Consider the following 25,828-nt stretch of genomic DNA (forward strand, 5'->3'; position numbering starts at 1 on the left):
TGGGCAAATCATGAGGTCAAGAGATAGAGACCACCCTGGCCAAAATGGTGAAACCTCGTCTCTACTAAAAATACAAAAATCAGCCAGGCGTGGTGGAGCATGCCTGTAGTCCCAGCTACCCAGGAGGCTGAGGCAGGAGAGTCACTTAAACCCAGGAGGTGGAGGTTGCAGTGAGTCAAGATAGCGCCACTGCATTCCACCCTGGTAATAGAGCAAGACTCCGTCTCAAAAACAAAAAACAAAACAAAAAAAAAACACCATTTCTTCAATAGCTTCCCATTGCCTACAAAAGGATATACAAGGTCCTGCGCAGTCTGATTCCAAACATACCTTGACAGGTACAAACACAACTTTGGTTTTTGGTTTTGTTTTCTTTTGGGGTTTTTATTTTTGGTTTTGTGTTTGTTTGTTTTGCCAGATACCATCCCCTGCCTGGCTGCTTGGCAAATACCCATTAGTCCATTATTCAATATTCAACTAAAATGTTACCTCTTCTGTGAAGCTCTCTCTTATTCCCCACACAAGAGCACTTTTCCATCCTCTGAGCTTCCATAGCATTTGATATACTTCTGTCATAGCATTGAAAACATTATCTGTTATTGTTGGTATAGCTTCCTCGTTCATTACTGAAAGGACCGTGACTTAGTAATTTTCAGATACTCTATGCTTAGTAGAGGGCCTACAACAGAAATGCACTCAATAAATAACTTGAATAACTGAATGAAAAGCATTGTTCAAAAAGAGCTTTTTTACATGGCCCTGAAATGGGTTCCCTGGCATAGCTTCTATCTGATATTGGTTCTGCTTGAGATCACAGAGAACATAACCTACTCTTGTTCACATGGATGGCTTCTAATTTGAAAGCAGCCATCAAATCCTTCTGTGTCTTTCTTTTCCCAGACAAGCATGAGTAGGTCTTTCAGCTTTTTTCACATATCACAACCTCACATCTCTTTACCACCTGGACATGCTTCTTCTGAACACATCCTAGAAACTTTACATCCCTTTAGAATGGTGGCACCTAAAACCAAGTGAATATCATTTCCTTTGTTGCAGTCACTACTCTTCAATTAATCTAACCTAAAAGAGAATTAATATTTGGGGGTTTACACTAACTGTTGGTTCATATTGCACTTACTATAGACTGAAAATGTTTAAAATAAGATTTATTTGCTTTCATTATGAGTATAATGATCATTCATATCTTTGTAAGCTAAAAATAGGAAGAAAAACAAATCTCATGAACCAAAGACATTTAAACCACTGCATATGTTTTGGTAAATTAATATTTTAATGCAGAAGGGTTTTTTTTTTTACATTCCTCCAACCATATGATATAGTCACAATTTATACATATTGCACACATAATATTTTTAAGTATTTCTAGTTGACAGTAACTGCCATTTTTACCCATTAAACATATGTTATTCTAACAACAATGCTGCAAGTGTATTTGTGATTTAGAGAAAAGCATACTGAAGCTTAGGAAAATTAAGTGACTTGCTCGAAGCCATGTGTTATTTTTCCCTCAGTTTATCAGTAAGGAATATAGAAGAGCACATCAATATAGAGTGCATAGTTTGCTGAACTTGGACACGTGGATAGACCTATGTAGAGATCAATATATGGAATATTTCCATCACACTGGAGAGTTCTCTTCTGCTCATTCACAGTTAATTCTCCCACCCAGGGGTAATCACTATTCTGCCTTCTATGACTATCAACCACCAACCAATTTGCTTGTTCTTGCATCAAATCAGTGGAATCATTTAGTATGTACTCTTCTGGTCTAGCTTCCTTTGTTCAACATAATGTTAGTGAGAATCATTCATGTTGTGTATGTCACTAATTTGCTATTTCATTATTACCACACAGTATTCTACATAAGAATATACCACAATTATATTAGCTATTATAGTTATATAATGACATCATAGTTTAATTATACTAATTATTACATTAGATTATACCAGAGTTAAGCCATTCTCCTGTTTATGAACATTTGAGATATTTTCAGTTTTGGTTTAGTTTGAATGAAGCTATTCTGAACAACCTTTTAAAAGTCTCTTGGTAGACATGAATCCTTCTCCTGAGTATACACCTAGGAGTTCAACTGCTAGGTCACAGGATAGGTATAGAGTTAGCCTGAGGAGATACTGCCAATTTTCCAAAGTGGCTGAAGTGATTTACATGTTTCTCTGCAATGTGGAAAAGTTCCAGTTGCTTCATATCCTCACCGATATTTTTTTCAATGGTTCATTCTGAATCCTCACCAATATTTGATTTTTGTCAGCCTTTAAAATTTTAGCCATTCTGATAAGTGTGTAATATTATCTCATTGTAGTTTTAGCTCCCATTTTCTTGATGTGTAATAATGTTAACTTTTTAAATGTTTATTGATCATTTGGCTATCTTTTCAAAGTGCCTGCCTTTTTTTTTTTTTTTTAACTGGACTGTTTGTCTTTTTTATTTTTCTTTTGGTAGTTCTTTATATGTTCTAGCTATGAGTCCTTTGTCAAATTTGTATATTATATAGGACTCATGATAATACACAATAAAAATCTTTTCCTAGACTGTGGCTCACATTCATTATTAATGGCTATGTATTATTCAATTAGATCTAATCACTGTTAAATTATTCTCTTACTGCTGGACATTCAGACTATTTTGCTCCTTCTTTTTGCATTCCTAGGCAGTCACAAGTAGACTATTTCTAATTTTTGCCTTAATTAAACAATGATCACCAAAATTTAAAGCTCCATTTCAATCTACAATGTTTCCTTCATCTACACTTACAGAAGTCAAATTACTGAATTAACATATATGACCATTTGGTATCGATGCAGACAAAACCAAACTGCTTCAGAAAAATTCTATCAATTAATATTGGTGCCCAATAATGCATAAGAATGCCAGCTCACCATGTCCTCACCAACTCTGGCTTTCCCCCCTATTCTTTATCAGTCTGATAGGAAAAAAAAATTTGTATTTCATTGTTTTCATGTTTAACTCAGTCATTACTAGTAAAATTGAAATTATTTTTGTTTAGCCATGTATATTCCCATTTTCATAAATGGTCTTCATTTTGTGTATGCATTTATTAAGGGCTTTTTAGAGTTTTTCTCATTCACTCAGGTATTGTGTTTTTCTTTTCATATAATACTTTATTACATTTTTATTTTTATATTTACTGCAATCATTTCCCAAGATGCAATGTTCTCTGTGATTTTCAAATTTTTATGTAGTTGAATCTGTGATTACACCCAAGCTTAGAAATATCTTTTCCCTATGATACTCCCTATAAGTATTTCCCTATAAATATTCACGTCAAACTATATTCTTAAAGTTTAAAAAAAATTAACCCTTTAATGCCTTAGCAACCTTTTTGGGGGTACTATTAATATACTGGACTCATCTCTAACTCTTATCTTTTTCCAAATTAATAACCAGCTATGGCAATATCATTTATCAAATAAACATTCTTTTCCTCTTTGGATTTTGGATTTATGATACATAACTTGTCATTTATTAAATTTTTAGACAAGAAATAGTCTGCTCTGGGCTGTCTTTTCAGTTCCATCAATTTGGTCTGTCTTTTCCTACAGCATCATCATATTGTTCCATTCTTGTAGCCTTGTAATGATTTCATTTGACCAATATTTACTAAGCACCTACATCATGTTAGATTGTAGGGATAAAATAGGGAAAAAGACATACCTAGAAACTAATTTTATGGTGCTTGCAGGCTAGTGAGAAGATGGAGACCAGTAAACAGACATATGGGAAAAGCATAAGGAAAACCTCAGGCTGGAGAAGTATTAATAAGCACGTGATTACACAGGATATTAAAGACCTTAAAAATGAGTTTGCACTTTATCCTGAGAGCAAGGTAAGCCACTGAAGGGCTTCATCAGGGGGCAAAGTGTTCAGATAGGTATCTTAGAAAGATCACTTTATCTATAAGAAAATAAAAATAATTTACTAGAGGAAGTCAGGAGTACAGTCAAGGAGCCCACTTAGGGGACTTTGAGGAACATTAAGGACTGACTCAATACGCCTCTTCAAACTTTTCTATGCCACTTTCACATATTTAGTTTTCCACATACACTTTGAAATTGCTTAGTCAATTTTCCTCCTATACACCCACTTCTAATCCAATTGTGATTTTATTTGGAAGTACATTAAATGCTTAATTTATGAAGAATTACAACTTGATTACATATAATTTCCCTAAGGTTTTTAAACAATTGCAGTTAAGTCATGTCTTCTTCTACCATATATTTTTGCAAGAATAACATAAGTTGTTAGCAAAACAGAAAACAGAAGAAAAACAGGCAGAGTAGGAACACCTTAATAGTTTGTCTCAAAGTACAGGAAATGCCAAAAACTAACGGAAAGCAAAAGCAAAAAGGACTAAGTCTAAGCTAAGAAGGTAGACTAAGCTGTTGGAGGGAACTATATGGACAATTTGTTAATTCAGTGTTAAACAGAGGTATACCTCAGTCCCAACGAAGAAATAACCTTATTTTTTCAAGAGCCAAGAAGTGAATAAAGAAAAAACTTCAACCTGAATTAAAAACAAACTGATGCCTTACAAAAAAAAATTATAAGCTATAGTGGCAGGGCCTAAGAACCAAAGGAGTGGAAAAGACCGTGGCAGAGAATTTAAGTGCTTTTAAACTGGGCCAGACTTTTGGGACGCTGAGGAGGGTGGATTATGAGGTCAGGAGTTCAAGACCAGCTTGGCCAACATGGTAAAACCCTGTCTCTACTAAACATACAAAAATTAGCTGGGCGTGATGGTTGGCGCCTTTAATCCCAGCTACTTGGGAGGCTGAGGCAGAAGAATTGTTTGAACACTGCGAAGGCTGCAGTGAGCTGAAATTGCACCATTGCAATCCAGCCAGGGTGACAGGGCAAGACTCTGTTTTAAAAAAATACATATATATATATATATATGCCCAGACTAAGTGAGGAGTAATCGTGTGTGGCTTTACTTAATCAGTTTGGGTTTGGATTCTCTTACACCACAGTGAAGCTGTGAACCTGGGAACGCTGTGAGCTAGGATATGGACAGCAAATTGAAGGTAAGGGGCAATTCCAAAGAAAGGCAGAGAATAAAGGAAAGCATGGGGAAGGAGGGTCACACTATAGGAAGAGATTAATGTACCTTCAGTACAAACAAGACAGGACACATAATTCTGTAAGCGGAAAACACGGAGATACTGCTCGTATTTTTAGGCCTGTATTTACTCTCAGGATTTCTGATACATTTTTTCCACAGGGGATTTGTTATTCTGAAAATGGGTTGAGTCTTACTTTGCAACATGAATAGTCAGATATTTAATTCAAGGCAAAATTTGAGAAACTGAAGATCTGATGGTCTGACAAAACTATTACATAGATAATGCCAAAAAGACATAGTTCTTACATACTTTCCTTTCTAGGGCTGCCATTCAAAACTGTCTCCTTTTGGAAAGAAAGAATATTTACACATTAAGATCTTGTTTCAATTACAATTTTCTTGTTAATCTTTTTATGTGGGCAGAGCATAATTTCTTCATTCAGGAGATGTTTACTTCACTGGAGGCACTAGAGCTATAAAGATGAAAAGATAGATGTGTTCTTATTCTCCTGGGGTTCATGTGCAATGGATTCTACATACAAATAATTAGATGATTATAGCACAGAGCTCAGGGTGTTAGGAGCACACAGGAGAGGCATCTGGGGAGTTCAGGAAGCAGCTTGGAGGAAGTAAAATCTAAAGGAAGGTTGCATGGATATCTCATAGGACCCAAGGGTTAGGACCAAGATACAACTAGAACCGATTCTGGAATAGAGCTTTTCCCCCATGTGGGTGTGGGTTACAGGTATGACCTCTCAGAACACTGTAGAGTACAGCTTTCTAACCTATGTTCAGATTACAAGTGTGTCCGCCAGCCATAAGCACAGCCTTATCCATCTCCTTCAACGGGCAGTATTGATACTACCATTTGCTATGTATATCATGACATAAAAAAGGATAGGAATCATTGATTGTAAAGAACCAAGGAAATGTTTGGCCTCTTGGCTATAATTCATCCTTATTCTCTCCCTCTTTTACTCTCTCATCTTTCTTTCCCCTCATTCTTCTCTACTGTTTCCTACTCTTCAATCCTCAGAACTCGACTCCCAACAATTCCGAAACATACACATTCTGAATTTCAGCCACCAAAAGAGAGAGAAAGATGACTTCATTTCAAATATAAAGTCCTGGTGAAGAACTGTGATTGGTTCAGCTTGAGTCAGGTGCCCATCCTTGAACAAATCAACAGTGACCAAAAGGTAGAAATATCTTGTGCAGATGGTTCCTAACTTATGATGGTTTCAGTGATTTTTTTTTTTTTACTTCAAAATGGTGCAAAAGTGATACACATTCAGTAAAGAACCATAAAACCATTCTGTTTTTCATTTTCAGCATGGTATTCAATAAATTACAGGAGATATTTAACACTTTATTATAAAATAGGCTTTGTATTAGATGATTTTGCCCAACTGCAGGCTAATGCAAATGTTCTACACGTGTTTAAGGTAGGCTAGGCTGAACTATGATGTTTGCTAGGTTACGTGTATTAAATGCATTTTTGACTTATAATAGCTTCAACTTACGATGGGTTTATCAGGCTGTAGCCCCCCCATAGGCCAGGCACGGTGGTTCACGCCTATAATCCCAGAACTTTGGGAAACCTAGGCAGGCAGATCACTTGAGCCCAGGAGTTCAAGACCAGCCTGGGTAACATGGCAAAATCCCATCTCTACAAAAAATTGAAAAAATTAGCCAGGCATATTTGCATGCTATAGTCCCAGCTACTCAGGAAGCTGAGGTGAGGGAATCACCTGAGCCTGGGGAGGTCAAGGCTGCAGTGAGCTATGATTATGCCACTGCACTCCACTGCACTCCAGTCTGGGTGACAGAGTGAGACCCTGTCTCAAAAAAAAAAAAAAAAAAAAAAAAAAAGACACATAACCCCTTTGTAAGTCAAGAAGTATCTGCATTTAAATTGTAGCTCCCGATATTCACCACTCATATGGACAAGAGCACCAGAGCCTGGCCCTGGCTACGTATAATAACTCCTTGTCCCCTCTCCACGCCAGCCACCAAGAAGCCTGTCGCTCCCATGCATCGGAGACATCTTCTCCAGCGCAGACCTTTGACTGGATGAAGGTCAAAAGAAACTCTCCCAAAACAGGGAAAGTTGGAGAGTACGGCTACCTGGGCCAACCCAACGCGGTGCGCACCAACTTCACTACCAAGCAGTAGTGAATTTCACTTCAACAAGCATCTGACGCTCACCCAAAGGGTGGAGATCGCTACCTCCCTGCAGCTCAACGAGACCCAAGTGAAGATCTGGTTCCAGAACCACCGAATGAAGCAAAAGAAACGGGAGAAGGAGGGTCTCTTGCCCATCTCTCCGGCCACCCCACCAGGAAACAACGAGAAGGCCGAGGAATCCTCGGAGAAGTCCAGCTCTTCGCCCTGCATTCCTTCCCCGGGGTCTTCTACTTCAGACACTCTGACTACCTCCCACTGAGGCGGCTCCAGCCCCAGACCACAGCCCAGGTATCTTCTTGGGCTAGGACTTCTTACCCAAAGCACATGCTTAGCTTATCTTTCTTTCCATTTACAATGTCTTTCTTTCTTTCTGATCCTATCTGGGAGCTCCTGGCCAGGATAATATGTTTGCAGATAATTCTGCACCAGAGACTTGGTGAGGGTTAACACCTTAATCCAGATTGGGTGCCAGCATCAATTTTCTGGTGGACCTTAATATCCCTCCTGCTTTTAGGAGAATTCACAGAACCTGCTGTTCCTTTCAGATGCCCTTTTGGAAAATAGGTCCCTTTGCCAACAGAAACATGCCAGAGGGAATCTTCTCATCTTTTTATCTAACTATATGTACAGCTCTTCCCTCCCTTGCCCTTGAAAGTAGGATATAGTGAAAGAAGAGTCCAGGAGCTCACCAAGAAGAGATGCAATATGTGTTTACACAATTAATTCATCCCCTAATTTAATTCAGTTTTGTGTGTGTGAGTTTGCTGGTTGTAAATACTTTGTCCTGAGAGATTTATCTTTATACAGATTTTCTAGAAATGTTTAGATTAGGTTACTAAAACGGGGGAGGCAAACTCTCAAAACTGGTACAATTTTATATGTGCTTATAGGTGAAAGAACAAATTCCCTCATTTAAACCCAATCAGATGCCTCAGAGGGTAGCCTCAATTTGTTCTTACAGGTAAGAAGGCCTGCAGAGCACAAAGTTCAGAAACCAGGCTTCCTGTGCTAGTCTCTCCTAATCCCTACCCCTTTCTTCTCGGGCCACCCTCCGTTTAAAATTTGTGCTGGATAATCCAGAACCTAAAAGTATTATTCAAACCAACTTCTTCCTTCCACAGTTATCTTAGTTGGATATGTTGTATTTTCAGCTCAGTTGTTAATGTGATGGATGGTATAATGAATATACATTTTGTGTGATTCGTGAATAGTCTTTTGCATGTCGCACCATGTTTGATGTTCCCGAAGTACCACACTGAGTTCTATCAGTTATCCTTTGTGAGCCTATGATATTCCCCATTTCCTGTACAATCATGAACAGCTCTGAGATTCTAGAGTGATATGATCCAGGGCAGAGTTTGCGGGTCTTAGGATGTCTGTAATAAATAAATATACTCAAGTTTCAGGTAAAAAATAAAAATGAAAAATAAAAAATAAATAAATAAATAAATAAATAAATAAATTGTAGCTCCCAGAGTTACCACTTGACTGGACTGGAGAAAGGGGCATGAGGTCAGATAAAATAATAGGTGTCTACTACAAAGTTTGGATGCTGAAGGGAAAGAGCTGGGAGACAGGACAAGGATGAAGATTCAAAAGAGAAAAAAGATAATTTGAGAGATCAATGTCCCTGTAAGGGTGGAAAAAGATAGGATCCATAATAGAGAAGGATAAGCCCCACGTCTCCTATTGCAACAGATAGGAAGGAGGAAAGAATGGATAAAGACATGGTCTTTTAGCTGTGCCAGAGAAAGCGGGAGTTCAGGTCTGCAGGGTATTTCTCTGGGAAGCAGGAAGGTGATGCAGGAGAAAGGAAGTAGGCTAGTAATAGAAGATTAGTGAAAAGGCTAAGAAAGAGACATTATGCAAAATAAGAGAGAGAGAGAGAAAGAGAGAGAGAGCGAGAGAGAGAGAGCGAGAGAGAGAGAAAGAGAGAGAGAGAGCGAGAGCGAGTGGGAGCGCAAGACCAAGAGAGCAAGGGTGAGCAGACTAGGCTTGGGAGACTAGTCAAGCACAGGAGGAAATGTCCATAAATTAGAAGATTTGAGTGAAGTTAACAACTATAAATTTATTTATACCCATCTGTGGAGTAGTATCATTTTCTCCAGCAAGTCTTGGCAGCCCCAATATTGGATCTTGCAGGGACAAATTAAGAAGAGCCATTTGATAGGTCCAGGACTGGGATTTTGCCAGGTGAGGGTCCCTGAAGGACAGCAGAACAAGGTAGTTTAAGGCTGGGAAGACAGGAATACACTGGGAGCTTGGACAGACAGTTGTGGGTCTGAAGGAAGAAGCAGCAGTAAAAGAACAATAAAATAGAATGGCATTCTGGGAGATAACCAAGAACACGGGGGATGTGAAGCCTAAGTTACCGCAAGGTTTCCGAGGCAGTTAATCCCAGCAATGCTCCAGTGGACAGGGGTCACTTAGGGCTCTTAGGAGTTGGCTGTACACTGGGTTAATGGATTTTTTCTTGATCAGAAATATGCAGTTATTCCTCAAAGTCTTTATATTTAGATACTTTATACACTTTAAGGGGTACCTCTTTCTCTCTGTCTCTCTTCTCTCTCTCTCTACTCCTTATCTGTTCCTATAAAATGCCTGCATTCTTTCTCAGCAAAGGTGATCTACCCCAACCAGACAGAGCTATGTGCCATTTCCAAAATGTTCCTAGCATCCAAGCTTTCACTCAAGGTGTCTTATATACCTTCTCCCCACTCTCATTCAGAATGTGCTTCCACATTCTGTGTGCTCAGACTTCAAAATCTCACCAACTTCAACATCCAGGTAAGTATCCAATTTCTTCTAGGAAGGTCTCCAAGATTCTACCCAACCCAAATCAAGATTTCTTTCAATACACAAGTTTTTCTTATTCAATGTAGTTATACCGTCATTTGTTTTATTTCTTTTTTATTTTTATTTATTTATTATTTTTTTTGAGACGGAGTTTCGCTCTTGTTACCCAGGCTGGAGTGCAATGGCGCGATCTCGGCTCACCACAACCTCCGCCTCCTGGGTTCAGGCAATTCTCCTGCCTCAGCCTCCTGAGTAGCTGGGATTACAGGCACGTGCCACCATGCCCAGCTAATTTTTTGTATTTTTAGTAGANTTTAGTAGAGACGGGGTTTCACCATGTTGACCAGGATGGTCTCGATCTCTTGACCTCGTGATCCACCCGCCTCGGCCTCCCAAAGTGCTGGGATTACAGGCTTGAGCCACTGCGCCCAGCCATTTGTTTTATTTCTATTTCTCTTTAAGAACAGGAATTCTTCTTAAATTCAAGTTTTAAGCCAAAATATGTTTGTGTGTAGTTGAAGCCTAAGAAAGACTTTTGACTTAAAGTACACAGCTAGCCAAACATGCAGACAACCATCTTTTTATTCTAAAGCTAACATACCACACCTAGTACTGAGTATCCATAAAGAACAAACTCCTGTGACTAAGGAGAAAATAGAGAAGTGTGCCTATATAAAATGTATTCAGAGCTGCACAATAACCTGACAAATTAGTAATGGAATGTCAAATGAATCAAATGGAATGCTTAGCACTGACTACTAGCCTTATGTTCATTAGTCACTAAATCATCATGTTTTCTATGTGCTTTGCTAAGAAAATCCAAAGTCACCAAGCTTTATTTTCCCCTATCTTAAGAGGAATAGAAGAGATGGAAATAAAGGAGGCAAGAATTGCTTATGGATCCAGTTGAAACAGAACTGAAGGAAAGGCAGTGGGTTTCATCTGGGTCCTACGGGCAAGGTGTAGGATCTGTAATTTCCTACATATACACAAACTCATTCAGCCACATTCCAATCTAGGATTAACATGAAGAAAATCTATTAACAATGGTAAAGCTTTTTTCCTCTTCAAATGAATATGGCAACACTCATTCTGGAGAACTCTCATTCTCTGTTGAAATAACAGCACTTTTCTAGGTGATCTAGCAAAAATATAAAAATGATTAATCTGCATACATTTTGACTTCTTGACTTCTTATTTTATTTCTAGGAATTTGTATTAAGAAAAAAAGAAATATATTTTATATATACACATCCATATATATATACACACACACACACACGGTTATTTATCAGCACAATAACCTTATTAGCAAAAAACTAATAGCAGCTCACCAGTAAATTGATTAAATATTCTATTATATGTAACACAGCAAGTAACATAAAATAAATACATGTATAAAACATATGCTGATAAGTGACACAAGCAAGTTTAAGAACAGCATGAGGCTGAGAGCAGTGGCTCATGACTATAATCCCAGCACTTTGGGAGGCTGAGGCAGGAGGATCATTTGAGGCCAGGAGTTCAAGACCAGCCTGGGCAACATAGTAAGACTATGTCTCTACAAAACATTTTTTAAAAAATTAGCTGGGCATGGTGGCACATGTCTATAGTCTCAGTTGCTACAGAGGCTAAGGCAGGAGGATCGCCTGAGCCCAGGAACTTGAGGCTGCAGTGAGCTATGATCATGCCACCGCACTTTGGTCTGGGTGACAGGGCAAGACCCTATCTCTTTAAAAAACAAAAGAAAGTACAGTGTAACATAGTTTTATAAAAATAAATTTTAAAGTGATATTGATATGCATGTTCCACATAGTAATGTCAAATGGGGTATGAATTCTGAGAGACTTTATAAATTTTCTGTTTATGTAACACTTGAGTTACAAATTTTGTATCACTTTGTATTATATTCATAATTAGGAATGTATAGATATTTTAAAGTAGATGTATATCTACTGACATGTAAAAATGTAAACAATATACCTTTTAAATGAAAAATGCAGGTCAAAGCAACATATTCATGTTTCTAAAAAGTTACACACATACCAAAAAAAAAAAAAAAAATCTAGAAGGCTACACCAAAATATTGTCAATGGTTATTCTCAGTGGTGGGATTTTTGTATGATTTTTATTTTTCTGTTTGTAATTTTCTATTTTTACTCCCTTAAAAAAAATAAAGACCACGTATTTTTATAAACAAAGTTTTCACTTAAAAACTTCATCATCAATTTTCACTATTAAACCTTTTTAAGAACTAATAAGGTTCAACAATACTGACTTTAATTTTGCTTCCTCTCCCTATTCACTCAATGGCCTCTAGGCTTATCCCTGCTTAAAGAAAGAATCAGCAGTAGAACAGGAGAAGTAATAGGACTGAGATCATCAACAAAAAGTGGTTTGCTTTCAGCTTTGCTATGAAAAAAAGATAAGAGTGCCGTAATATTGATAATGTCATTTTACATTTTCAACTGATGATTTCCAAACAGGTTTTACAACTACAATCATATTTGGCTCTCAAGTCTATAAAGAAGGCAGGGAAGTATTCTCCCTTAGAAGATAAGCAGTCTCACTTAGAGAAGGTAGAGGGATGTATCCAGGTTCTTGAAATGGGGAGTGACAGCATTTTCCTGCTCAGTCCAATACAATAGCCACAAGCCACATGTAGCTATTAAACTTAAGTTAGTTAAAGGGAAATAAAATGTAAAAACTTCAGTTCCTCAGTTGCACTGGCCACATTTCAAGTACTCAATTGCCACAGGTGGCTTGTGGCTACTGCTTTGGGTAGTACAGTACAGAGTATTTCCATTATCCCAGAATGGATGTGATTCCCACTCCAAGAACATTTTCCTCTCATGTGGTGGCTTTCTACACCCTTGCTTTGCCTTCTTGAAGGAAAGGAAAACATTTGAGCATCTCACTCTACATGGTATGATCTTCTGAAATACTGTAGGGAAAAAGCAAAAAAAAAAACAAAAAACTGCTGAATTCAGAATACAAAGGTGGCTAGGGTAGCCAGAGAATGGTGAGTAGTGGGAAAGGACACAAGGGGAGCCTGCACGGTGATGGAGTGAACTCTGAGGGTCACCTTCCTAGCACCTATTCACCCTCTTCTTCCTTTTAATAGGACTAAGTTNGATGGAGTCTCACTCCGTCGCCCAGGCTGGAGTACAGTGGCACAATCTCAGCTCACTGAAACCTCCGCCTCCAGGGTTCAAGAGATTCTCCTACCTCAGCCTCCCAAGTAGGTAGCTGGATTCAGGTGCACACCACCCTGCTGGGCTAATTTTTGTATTTTTGATAGAGACAAGGTCTTACCATGTTGGCCAGGTTGGTCTCAAAGTCCTGACTGCAAATAATCCACCTGCCTCAGCCCCAAAGTGCTAGAATTATAGGCGTGAACCACCGATTCTAAAACTCAGAAAACTGAGTCTCAGTTTTCTTATCTGTTTTCTTACCTCATGCTTATTTATAATCGAATTTAGTTACGGGGTTTCCAAAACTGCTCAAACTCCACTAAAATGTTCACAAGGATCGCCTCCCGTCGCCAGGCCCCTCTGGTGGTATAAGCAAGGCTGCCGTCACCAATTTTATCAGCTGCCCTTTCAGCTCCATCAGAATCTGATTCCCTCTGCCCAACACTAACCTAGTGGGCATGGCAGGCAAGCTCTGTGGGCATCCTCATCCAGAACCCTAAAGACAGAAGGGCTCAAAGAGACTCCCTTTCCGGTCTTGGTCTCCGGACCATTCCACTGTCAGTCCAGCCTCATTTTTTTTTTTTTTTTTTTTTTGAGATGAAGTCTCGCTCTTGTCCCCCAGGCTGGAGTGCAATGGTGCAATCTCCGCTCACTGCACCTTCCACCTCCCGGGTTCAGCTACTCTTGCCTCAGTCTCCTGAATAGCTGGGATTACAAGCGATCCACCCGCCTCGGCCATCCAAAGTGCTGGGATTACAGGCATGAGCTACCATGCCTGGCCAGGACTAAGTTTTTATTTTGGTATCTACCCCTACCCAACATGGGCTTTGTTCCACAGAGTTCAGGAACAGGCCTGTAGTGCAATTTGGGCTTCATCACACAAGACAAAAAGTTAGCGGATAGGGTAACACCTTTTGAGCCTTTGGTCTTGGCCTCTGAAGGGCCGAACAGCAGAATATCTACCTCAACATTATCTCAGGCATGAACCAAAAAGTGCATGTGTATCATGTGATCAAATACATGACTATTAATGGTTATACCTCATCAGCATAACAGAGTCCACAATATGGACCAAACACGCCACTCTGTTTTACTAATATGTGTAGTATTTCTATTAGCTTTACTAACATGTGTACAGGTGAGTATCTAGGTACATTTTGAGGTTAAAAAAATCTAATTTTGTGCTTTGTGTTTGAAATATACCATCTGAAATAGAAATATACTCTCGCAAAAGTAAATCACAATAATAAATAAAAAGAGAAGCAGGCTGATAATACAAATAGTAAGAAAGCACATTACCTAGGTAGACTTTGTGGAGAACATTATTCCTTTTGTAGCCAAACATTTACAAAAATTTAAATAATTAAGACAGGTCAGGCACAGGAGTGTTAGCTGATGCCTGTAATCCCAGCACTTTGGGAGGCCGAGGCAGGAAGACTGCTTGAGGCCAGGAGTTTGAGACCAGCCTGGGCAACATAGCAAGACCATGTCTCTATAAAAAAATTAAAAATTAGTGTAGTGGTCCATGCCTAAAATTCCAGCTACTCAGGAGGTTGAGGTAAAAAGACTGCTTGAGCCCAGGAGACTGAGCTGCAGGAAGCTATGACCATGCCACTGAACTCCAGCCTGGGGGACAGAATGAGACCGTGTCTCAGGCAAACAAACAAACAAGTAAGACAGAATAGGGAGATCAGATGATAGCATAATTCTCCTCTTTACAGAATTTATAGAATCATAACGTTAAACAAAACAAACATTTAAAAACTATACCTGAATTTAGTAATTTAATTCCATGTAGGCCATGAGTCTTTTAAGAAAAATCCTAATTTGGGAATTCTTCATATGTGGGATGAATGAGTTAAAAGCAGTATGTCAACTCTGCCAAACTTTATAGTACAGAACATCAGTACCAAAAACCATCATGCAATTTTCAATGGAACAAACATGGTGAAGGTTACGAGTGATTTTGGAATCACAAGCATATATATGGTGCTTTGTTCACATACTTCAGAGAACAATTATAGCCCAGAGGAAAGAAATCAAATCACTGACCCCAAGCAGAAAGATGGTGGCCACTTACCATTTTTTCTCAGCTAAAGACAAACTGCAGGACATATTTTGGAACTTTGGAACTGTCTCATCAGGAACTCACAAAAATGTCCCAATGGGATACAATAGTTATTATTATTATTTTGAGATCGGGTCTCACTCTGTCACCGAGGCTGGAGTGCAATGGCGCAATCGCGGCTCACTGCCACCTCCTCCTCCTGGGGTTCAAGCGATTCTTGTGCTTCAGCCTCCCAAGTAGCTGGGATTTCAAGCGTGCACCACCATGCCTGGCTAATTTTTGTGTTTTCAGTAGAAGACAGGGTTTCACCATGTTGCCCAATCTGGTCTTGAACTCCTGGGCTCAAGAGATGAAACCACCCTAGCCTCCAAAAGTGCTGGGATTACAGTTATGAGCCACCAAGCCTGGCCAGAATAGTTATTATTAATACATGTTAAAAAGATGGCTCAAATCAAAGAAAGCTTAATACTGTCCTCAGCACACAACAGCACCTATACAGCAGAATAAGAACTAATGATTGTTTATACAAAAATTAATTCACTGCTGAAAAAAGCACTAACTGAGAAGCCATAAAGTGCAAGTATTTCCTACAGGGTACCTGCTATATACAAGCTTCTGGCATTCTGTTTCAGAGATAATACTGAAATGAATATACAGGCAATGAAAGCGTGCAATGTATACTATAAAAAAAGGGCCTCTCTCCATTCTAGATAGTTAATTCATTTCAAAGTAAATGAGATTAAAGATATGACATGAATCCTGGACCAGGAAAAAATGCTATAAAAATATTATTGGGGCAACTGTAAAATCTAAATATGGACTTTGGTACACGACTATTATCTAATCCAATGTAAAATTTCCTGCTTTTAATAACTATGCTGTGGTTAGGTAGGAGACCCTCCTTGTTCTTAGGAAATACACATGGAAGAATTAGGGGGAAAGAGGTGGAGTGTCTGCAACTTACTCTCAAATATTGGTAAGTGAGTGATAAAGCAAATGTCAAACAATTGATGAATCTGGGTGAAAGTACATGGGAGTTTCCATGACTTTTCTGAAAATTTAAATCATGTCAAAGTAAAACATTACCAAAACATTAATTCTTTACATTTCCTTATGAAAACAAGTGGTAATCAAGTTTCAGAGTGTTCAAGAAGACTGAACGTTTTGGATGTTACAGAGGCCATTAGTGGGCTTGAGGGTTGCCACACTCTGTCCTTAGCTCTCTGTTGTTTCCACTGGATTTAAAACTGATTCACTCCTTAAAGTGGAAACACTCTTGTTTCTGTGGAGTATCAGTCCCTGATGACTTCAGCTTGAACTACTGGTGCTGTCACTACCTAACCATAGTCTGCCATCCCACGCCTTTCTTGCAATAGTAGGTAGCTGGGTGCATTCAACATAGTAGCCCTAAGTCTCATATTTGTTCCTTAAAGTATATGCTTTAAGAGAATAAGCCACATTGTAATAAAGAGGCTCCTAGATGACCATTTCAGAGACAATGCCAAGCTCCCAAACATTCTTATGTACCTATGCAAAGTTACATCAACATATACCATAAAGAAGAAATAGATTATTAGAAATAAACATGTAAGACATGTAAAATTGGAATGCAAAATCCCCTAAAAATTAAATGTGTTCATCTTACAGCTGTAAAAACATGTTTGAAGCCCAAATTGTGGAGTTTTTGTGTCCCTTCTACAGTTTAAAACAAAACACAGAAGGAAACATACCATCATGACATGTCATCTGCAAATTACATGTCTAACCCTTGAGCTTCTTTTAGAAACTCTCCTCACTAATTTGCCTGTGTTTTTGAATAGCAAGTAATATGTTTTCAATCATAAAAGGTTACAGGGAAATTTTTGTGGTAAAAACTGGCCTTCCACTGGCATAAAAATCATCAGTCTTACTGCAATCCTTTGGGAAACAACTTTTTTTTTTCCATTATTGTCAAGCAACTTTCAAACCAGTTTAATAGCTACTGTTCTTGAGACAGCTCTTTACATCCTTTAAAACTGATGTCAGGCAAGGCCATGTAAGAGAAAACTGATAGTAAGTTTCATAAAGAAGTTATTTCTTCACAATATTTTGCACAGGGGCAAGGAAAGGATTCTACTCATTTTTGTATCTCTAAAACCTAGCATATAGTTGATGGCTAGTTAACTAAGGTAATTGCTTAAATGAATGATTTGGCTCACAAACAAAAAGAACATGATAGATTAACAAAGTATGGATCTTTCTTTTTCCACACAACTGAACCAATGCTCTAGAATCAATATATGCAATATGACGAATTTATTTGTCAATAAATTAACTGAAACAAATAGTAAGTTCAACAAAGCATGGTATCTGCTTCAAGTTCAAACAACTGTCTAATAGTGATATTTAAAGTATGAACATTTTAAACTTCATTATTAGAATCTTCCCCCAACCTCTTATTTCCTTTTCTCAGGCATAAGTTTGAAAGTCACCTTTCACAGCTATTGATTTCAAATATAGGCAAAAATTATCTTGGTTTCCTAAAAATAGAATGAAAATTCAAATGCTCTTTTTACTAGCAATGTCAACAACTTCAGCATATTGGAATGAGTCCAAACTAAAGAAAAATAAAATCTTCTTTTCACTCCATGGAAAGTTTCTTTTACACTAATTGCAAGTATAGGCAATGGGTAACCCCTGGGAATTTTAGCTTATAATCAGAATCATTATTAAGATCTAACTCATAAGAGCTTATGAAGGAATAAAAATGGATCCTGGCAGAGTAGACTAGTAAAAATTTATGGAACTCTGAAAAACAGATCTCTTCCTTACTTAGCCATTCAAAATTCCTCACAAGTGAGTCACCTTCCTCCAAGAAAAGCAAAGTTCCACCTGAAATAAACCTGAATGCGAGAAGCTTGCACATCTAAAGGAATCAACTTCAGTTTTTTTGGGGCTAAAGGAAGAAATCATTGGTGAAGCTAAAGGGAAACAACAAATAATCAAGAAATAATTCTTGCTTCACTTTGGGATACACTATATACTTTATGCAGTGGGGACAGATTTAATTTTGTTTGACAAACTAACATCAGAATTAGTTTGTAATCCCTGTACACAGACCAATTGAGCCAGGTTAACACAGTCTAGGAGTAAAAACATCCCATAACTGTGCAATTCTTGAAAGGCATCTGAGACTCAAAATAAAATTTAAAAGTGATTTGAGAAGTAATGAACACAGGGTAAAGGTTGAATAGGCACAATAAAGTCCGTAACTATAGCTACAGAATACGTGAGTTGAAAGTAGAGAGTTGGAAGTAGAGTCTCCTGGAATAAGGGCACTGGCTGAATCTGCACACTTTATTGAGTAGCTGTTCTGTGGTCCCTACGAAGATGCCAACATATGATATACCAATGTATATGTTACATGTGTGAGTGCAGCTTCACTTACACACACTCACACATACATCTCGTATTTGGCAGTTACTCTTGCAGTCTCTGCAAATCCACGGAAGTCATGACACACCTTCAACTAACATAAAATGGTTGTTTCATCCCCATTGGCTGCAATGAGGTTTATGATGCCATCTATCAGGTCAAAGGATTGCTATAAACCCTTAATTGCTTGCTGACCTTTGTACTGTTTCCTCAGTGATTTCCTTGGGGGCTCCCTGTGGCCTTTTTAAAAAACATATTTTTAATGAAGTATAACATACATAGATAAGAATATACACATCGTTAGTATATGTAACCACTGCCTGTGTCAAGATTGTTCCTGGCACTCCCAGATACCCTTCTTTAGTCTCCTCCTAATTACTGTCCCCTCCCTCTTCTCCAAAAATAACCATTATCCTGACTTCTTACACCATAGATTAGTGTTGCCTGTTTTTGAATTCTATATAAATGGAAGCACAGAGTAGGTATTGTTTTGTGTCTGGTTTCTTTTGCTCAATGTTATGATTGTGAGATTAATTCATGCTGATGCATGTGGCTGTAATTCATTCACTTTTGTTGTGATCTAGCATTCTATTGTATGAATACAAATTATTTTTCCATCCCACTGTTGATGGACACTTGTGTTTTTCTCAGGTTTCGACTCCTACTCTATTGCATTTTAACATCTAACATAATACTGTCCCTTTATTTCTACACTACAGAAGCTGCAGATCTAGTATTACTTCTTGCATGCCTAATATCACTTATTCACTTAAAAAAATCATTGGCAGCTATTACAGACAGAATAGGTCTTTAGAACCCAAAATAAAGGGAGAAAAAGAGGTCACGACAGAGTAAACAATACATGTGAAACATACTTGTCTCTGGAATGCACAGCACTGAGCTCTTTGGATGAGGCTGTCTAAGGCACTAACTCATGGATCCATGCTATGCTTTCATTGACTGAGAGTATATATTCATTCTTATTTACTTGTTCTCCTTTTACTCTTGTTTTTAAGGAAGACATTTCAGAATGACAGCATTATACTGACAGTGCTGAATTGAGCAGCTTTAAACAAAATGTATCTTAGTTGCCATCATTCAGAATGTGCATGCAGGTGCTATTCTTGGATGATTTTTTTTTTTTTTTAATGGTATAGACCACACAGCAGCTATACTATGGTCAGTGAGACCAGCCTGCCTTGGAGCACAAAGACTTCTGATGTATGTGGGAGAGATACGGACAATTTCAGCAAAAAGCATAGAAGCCTTCATCCTCTTCATGTCTGCTGCTCCAGATTCCAGTGCTTCACATCTCCTCAGATATCTCACCCTTTGCATAAGTCTCTCTCTCCTATCAAATGTCTTTCTCTCTCTACTGCCTCCTTCCCTTCATTACATATTCACACTCAACTCTATAAGCTTAAAAAGTAGCAAACAAAACAAAACAAAATAAAAACAAAAACCTGTAGCTGTGGTCTTCTCTCCTTCCCTTCACAACACACTTCTTGAAACACAACACACTCAGTCTCCAGTTCTTCACTCATGCTCTCTGTTTAACCCACTACAGACTGTTTTCCACCTCTAGCCTGCCACTGAGACCCCCCTAATGAAAGTCATCCATGCCCTGCCAGTTGCTGTACTTAATGGACGCCTCTTCATCCTTACCTTCCTTGGCCTTTCTCAAGTGTGCAACTTTGCTGACCCCTCTCTTCTTCTCTTGACTTCTGTGATATCACACTTTTCTGTTTTGTTCCAACCTCCATGGACACTCCTCTTCAGGCTCCTCTTGGGGTCCTTATTATTCTGACTGTCTCTTAAATATAGATCTCTTTCAACATTCAATCCTTGGCCATTTTCTAATACTTTATGCTTATTTTTGATCATCTAAATCTCATAGGCATGTTCTATAATCACCCCAATCTCAACATGAGAAGAGGTACTGGGAAACATTCTCCTTTTTCCAATATTCTTCTCAATATTCTACCCATATAGTCATCCCCTCCTCCCCAAGTCTGTGTCATTGCTTTCTATTCCTTTCCATCTGTAAGAGGCAGGGGTAGCAGAAGGGTCAAGCACTTTGAAGTCACGTCAGTCTGGCTTCAAATTCAAACTGCTTCTTAATTAGTTATGTGACTCTGACAAAGCCATCTTCTCTCTCTGTAAACACATGTTTCACACCTGTATAACACTTATCTTGTAGGGCTGAATAGATAACAGATTAATGAGTGAAAGCCATGTAACACCGCACCTGATGATGCCTAGAAGCTGTTCCAATAATTAGTTTCCTTCCCATTTTCCATTTTATGGAAGCTAGTCCTGTCTTTCCAACTGTAATGAATTTAAGGCAGAACTAATCCTTTAAGAATCCTCCAACCCTGTCAGACTGGTCTCACTGTCCTTGAACACATCACAACCATTCCCAGAGGCACCCTGCATGGAATGCTCTCCCTTGCCATTCTTACTTCAGGCATACCTAAGCCTTATTCACATTCCAGCATTCAGCCCAACCCTTTACTCAATAAAGGCCTTCCTTAACAACCAAAGCTCAGACTCCTCAGAAATTTCCTCCACATTTGAACTATAGAATATTGGTACTAATCATCAGGCATTTATTATATGCCACTTTCAGGGGTTACATATCTTTTCATTCCATTTATTTCCAATTACATCATTATTCTTGGAATGAATTATATGTAGCCCTTAGTATACACAGTTTCTAGCAAAAACCTTTAAGTAATACCTGTTGATTGGTAGTTTGTTAATTTGGCAATTGTTAATTTGTAATAACTGAAGGCATAACATTATTTAATATTTTCAACGATTATTTTAAAATATGCATTTAGACTATTGGAATCTTAGAATTTAGGACTATAGAGGCCATGTAGACCAATATTCCGATGCACAACATCTCTTTACAAGAACTTAATGAGTGAACTTTTAACTCCAGTTTCAATAAGTTCACATGAACTGAAACTCATTACTTTCTTTGGGAACCATTTGATGACTAGTAGTTCCATAATACAAGCATCAATATCAGGAGATTAACATGTGATATACTGCTCAGATTTAATTCTTGAACCTCATTCAAATTCTACCAAATGTCCCAATAAATGTCCCTTATAGCAAAAGGATACGGTTCAGCATCATGCTTCGCCTTTAGTTATGTCTTGTTATTCTCATTGCTACCAGAATACTTCCTTAGTCTTTCTTGAAATTTAACATTTTTGAAGGTTACAGGCTAGATATTTTAAAGACTGGCCTTCAATTTGAGTTTGCTAGATGTTTCCTCTGATAAGATATAGGTTATGCATTTTTAGCAGGAATATCACAGAGGAAGTGATGCTGTGTTTTTCTCATTGGATCTGATCACATGGTACATGATTCTGATTTGTCCCATTTCTGATATTGTTCATTTTCATCACTTCATTAAGATAGCATCTGTCAGGCTTCTCCATTGTAATAATAAATGTTTTTCCTTTGATATTAATTAATTGAACATTTTGTAGGGAGATACTAATTAAATATCCCATTTCTTATCAGACTTCAAAAGTTATTTATTAGTGTATGTTAAGTATTGACTCATGGTTTTCAATTTCATTTTGATGATCAAACTGACCTAGATTTAGCTAGTGGGTGCTCAAAGCTGCTTTCTGAATCTGTTTTTACATTTTTCATCATTTCCTTGAGGATTTCCTTGCTTTCTGACACAAGATGCCCCCAGCTCACCTTGTATTAATATTTACTCAGCCACAACCCTGCAATTACCCATTTCTCCACAGAGCCCTGATTTCTTTCAGTGGAGGATCGTACTAGGTGTGACCATTGCTATTAAGAGATCACTGCTCTCAGGATGTCATGTGGACAAAGGGGAATATATAATGTATGGACATACGTGGATACATGATCACATCTATTTTTACTCCTCTGTCTAGCTGTATATTGAAAACTTCTGATTGCAATCTACTACAAAGGGTTCATTGTACTTTCCCCCCTCCCGTATTTGGTGCCCTCTTTTATAGCCATGAGAAACCTGTCTCCATTATCCTTAACATATTTACTTATTTGTCAATCTCCCTGTTTATCACTTATCTCTCACTGCTGTCACCAAGACCATGCCAGTACGATGCTGTTTCTCCATACTCAGGTTCTCATGCACTGGCCCCGTCTTTACTCAACTTGGCTCCAAACTCTAATCTGGGCCGCTGTGGCTCCCCTTCCCCTAAGATGAATGCCTACCTTGCTGTGCCCCAACCCAATGGCTTTAGGACCAAATTCTTCAGGAAGAAGAGAAGAGGAGGAAGAAAAGGAGCAGAAAGATAACATCTACTCTCTTCACTTTTACCCACTGGCATGAATTCTTTTGGGGGCTCCCCAAATAAATACAATCAATTCACATTCAAGTATTTCAGGTAGGTGTTCATGTACTGTCTTTTACGTTCAGTCATTCCTTAAATGATATGGTTTCAAGTACCCTCATCATACTGAGCATTCTTTTCTGGATAAATCCTATTCTGTCTACATTAGCTTGTAAAACTGTGTAAAGGAAGCACTTTTGGTTGCCTATCCAATATTCTATTCTGCCCCTAAAATTCCTTCTTTCCTAAAAAAAAACCTGATTTGTTCAGGTATCCACTTCCTTCCCCATAGCCATGTACTGCAGGAAATTGAAATCTATCATCAGTACCCGACTATTCCATCATGATAACCACATTCTTCTTACCAGTGACAGGTTTAATAATGGGCATGTGACCAAATGCGAACTAATGAGAATGTATGAAAGTCTTCTGGAGGGCTTCCTCAGCAAGGGGCACAATACCAGCAGCTAGCTCACTTTCCTTCCTCTGGACATTACTGTGCCTGAGTGGGATGCACAGAACTGTTGCAACGACATTCCACCAGGCTGAGGATGAAACCAGCACAAAAAGAAGGGTGGGGCCAATGGAATCACAGGCAAGTGAAGGCAGAGTCCTTAGACTGGCCAGAGCCTCTCTTATCATTAGCCTTCTTGTTGTGTGAGATAACATATTTCTTTTCTGTTTAAGCCAGTTCGGTCAGGTTTTCTTTTCAGCTGCCCCCAACAGCATTCTGACTGATACAGAGTGAAGCTAGCAACCACACACCCCTCCAGGAGCAGTAGGATGGGCTAGGAAACTTCCAAGTCCCCGTATTTCCTCTGACATAGCCCAAGTCAATGGTGACACATAACATAGACTGCTAAGACCTCCATCTTTCTCACACTCACAACCATGTTATTTTGTATTTGTATTGTTAAATTGTTGCCCTTCAATAGAGAACTAGAGATTTACTTATTATTTACATTGTTAACTTTTCCATTGTTTCAACTTGTTCAGGACTTTTAAGTGAGAATAATAAAGGAAAGTGAAGTGTTGTTACTTGATTGCAAAGCAACAGATCTAGGAATAGGGCAAAAACAGAATAATAAACATGAAGCTAGGAGACAGGAGATTTTTGCCCCATAGTAAATGTGCTACTAGACTAGTAAAAAGTCCTGACTTTCTGTGTTTCTAACTTCATGCATCTCAAGGTTCCCTTCTGGCATTAAAATTCTGACTCAAGAGACTTCATCAGAGAATTCACGGCTCAGAATTTCTCTGGCTTGAAGCATAAAATCAAGAAAAGTGAATCCCCCCCAAATCAGTTGTAGGCCATTAGTCATTATCAAGATTCACTTATTTCAAATCAAAAAAGCACTGCCCTTGGGCTACCTACTGCAAAAAACAACTCTGTTATATTACAGAGATCAATTCATATTCAAGTATTTCAGGTTGGTGTTCATGTACTGTCTTTTACGTTCAGTCATTCCTTAAATGATACGGTTTCAAGTATCCTCATCATACTGAGCATTCTTTTCTGGATAAATCCTATTCTGTCTATATTAGCTTGTAAAACTGTGTAGAGAAAGTACTTTTGGTTGTATTCTGGGCTGTATTCATGTTTATTCTTAGTAGAGGAAATGTGTAGAAAGTAATTACCAAATCTGCATCCAATTCACGAACGTGAACAAAAAAAAAAAAAAAAAAAATCCAGCCAGCTCCCAGACCAGAGGGATTATAGGAGCTAAATGAAAGAGAGCCCAGATACTTAAAAATGTGTTGTCACTCTGATGTAAAGCCCTTCAATTGCTCCCCAATGTACTTAGGTTTTGAATCTTGGGATTTTATGTCCCAAGGGCTTTTGGCAAAGTGTGGTCCCTAATGAGTACTCCATCTTCACTTGCCCCTACTTTGCCTCACTGGATGCCTTTCAGTTTCAGAAACTGAAAGAGTCTATCTAAAAATATGTCTCGGCTAGGTGCCATGGCTCATGCCTGTAATTCCAACACGAGGAGGCCAAGGCAGGTGTGCATCACTTGAGCTCACAAGTTTGAGACCAGCCTGGGCAACTTGGTGAAACCTGTCTCTTCAAAAAATACAAAATTAGGTGGGCATGGTGGTGCATGCCTGTAGTCCCAGCTACTCGGGAGGCTGAGGTAGGAGAATGGCTTGAGCCCAGGAGTGGAGGTTGCAGTGAGTTGAGATCACGCCATTGCACTCCAGCCTGGGCAATAGAGCCAGACCTTGTCTCAATCAATCCATCAATCAATAATCAATAAAAGCATATCTCTGTATTCTCTCTCTCTTCCCTATCTGATTGTCCCCCTCACCTCACTGCTCCCCCAACATGTATCTATTCTGCATCCTTCTGATCTTGCTTAAAGCCATCTTCCTCATAAAGTGCCTTCCCTGTGACACATTCACACACTTGCATTTGCCACTTCCATTTCCCCTATGAGGGAACTCCGCTCTTTCTCTTCATAGCACTTATTACTATTTGTAGTTATCCTTTTGTTTACTAGCTTAGTATGTTCCTCTTGCTGGTTTACAGCTCTATGAGAACAAGAACCATGTCCATCTGGGTTGCTCCTGCATATCCAGAAAAGAATGAAGACGGCTGGGCAGATCACAATATCAGGAGATCGAGAACATCTTGGCCAATATTGTGAAACCCCATCTCTACTAAAAATACAAAAAAAAAAAAAAAAAA

At 38.5% G+C, this 25,828-nt stretch overlaps 1 protein-coding gene and 1 pseudogene across 6 annotated transcripts in view; one reads left to right on the forward strand and one right to left on the reverse strand.

Annotated features, from left to right (window-relative positions):
• LOC108313577 overlaps positions 1 to 8,718 on the forward strand; it is a 57,189-nt pseudogene extending 48,471 nt beyond the window's left edge.
• MYO1D (myosin ID) overlaps positions 1 to 25,828 on the reverse strand; it is a 362,631-nt gene that overhangs the window by 322,502 nt on the left and 14,301 nt on the right. The gene's annotated exons all lie outside the window — the stretch shown is intronic.

The sequence above is a fragment of the Cebus imitator genome, unplaced genomic scaffold, assembly GCF_001604975.1.
Source record: "Cebus imitator isolate Cc_AM_T3 unplaced genomic scaffold, Cebus_imitator-1.0 Scaffold140, whole genome shotgun sequence".
Lineage (NCBI taxonomy): Eukaryota > Metazoa > Chordata > Mammalia > Primates > Cebidae > Cebus > Cebus imitator.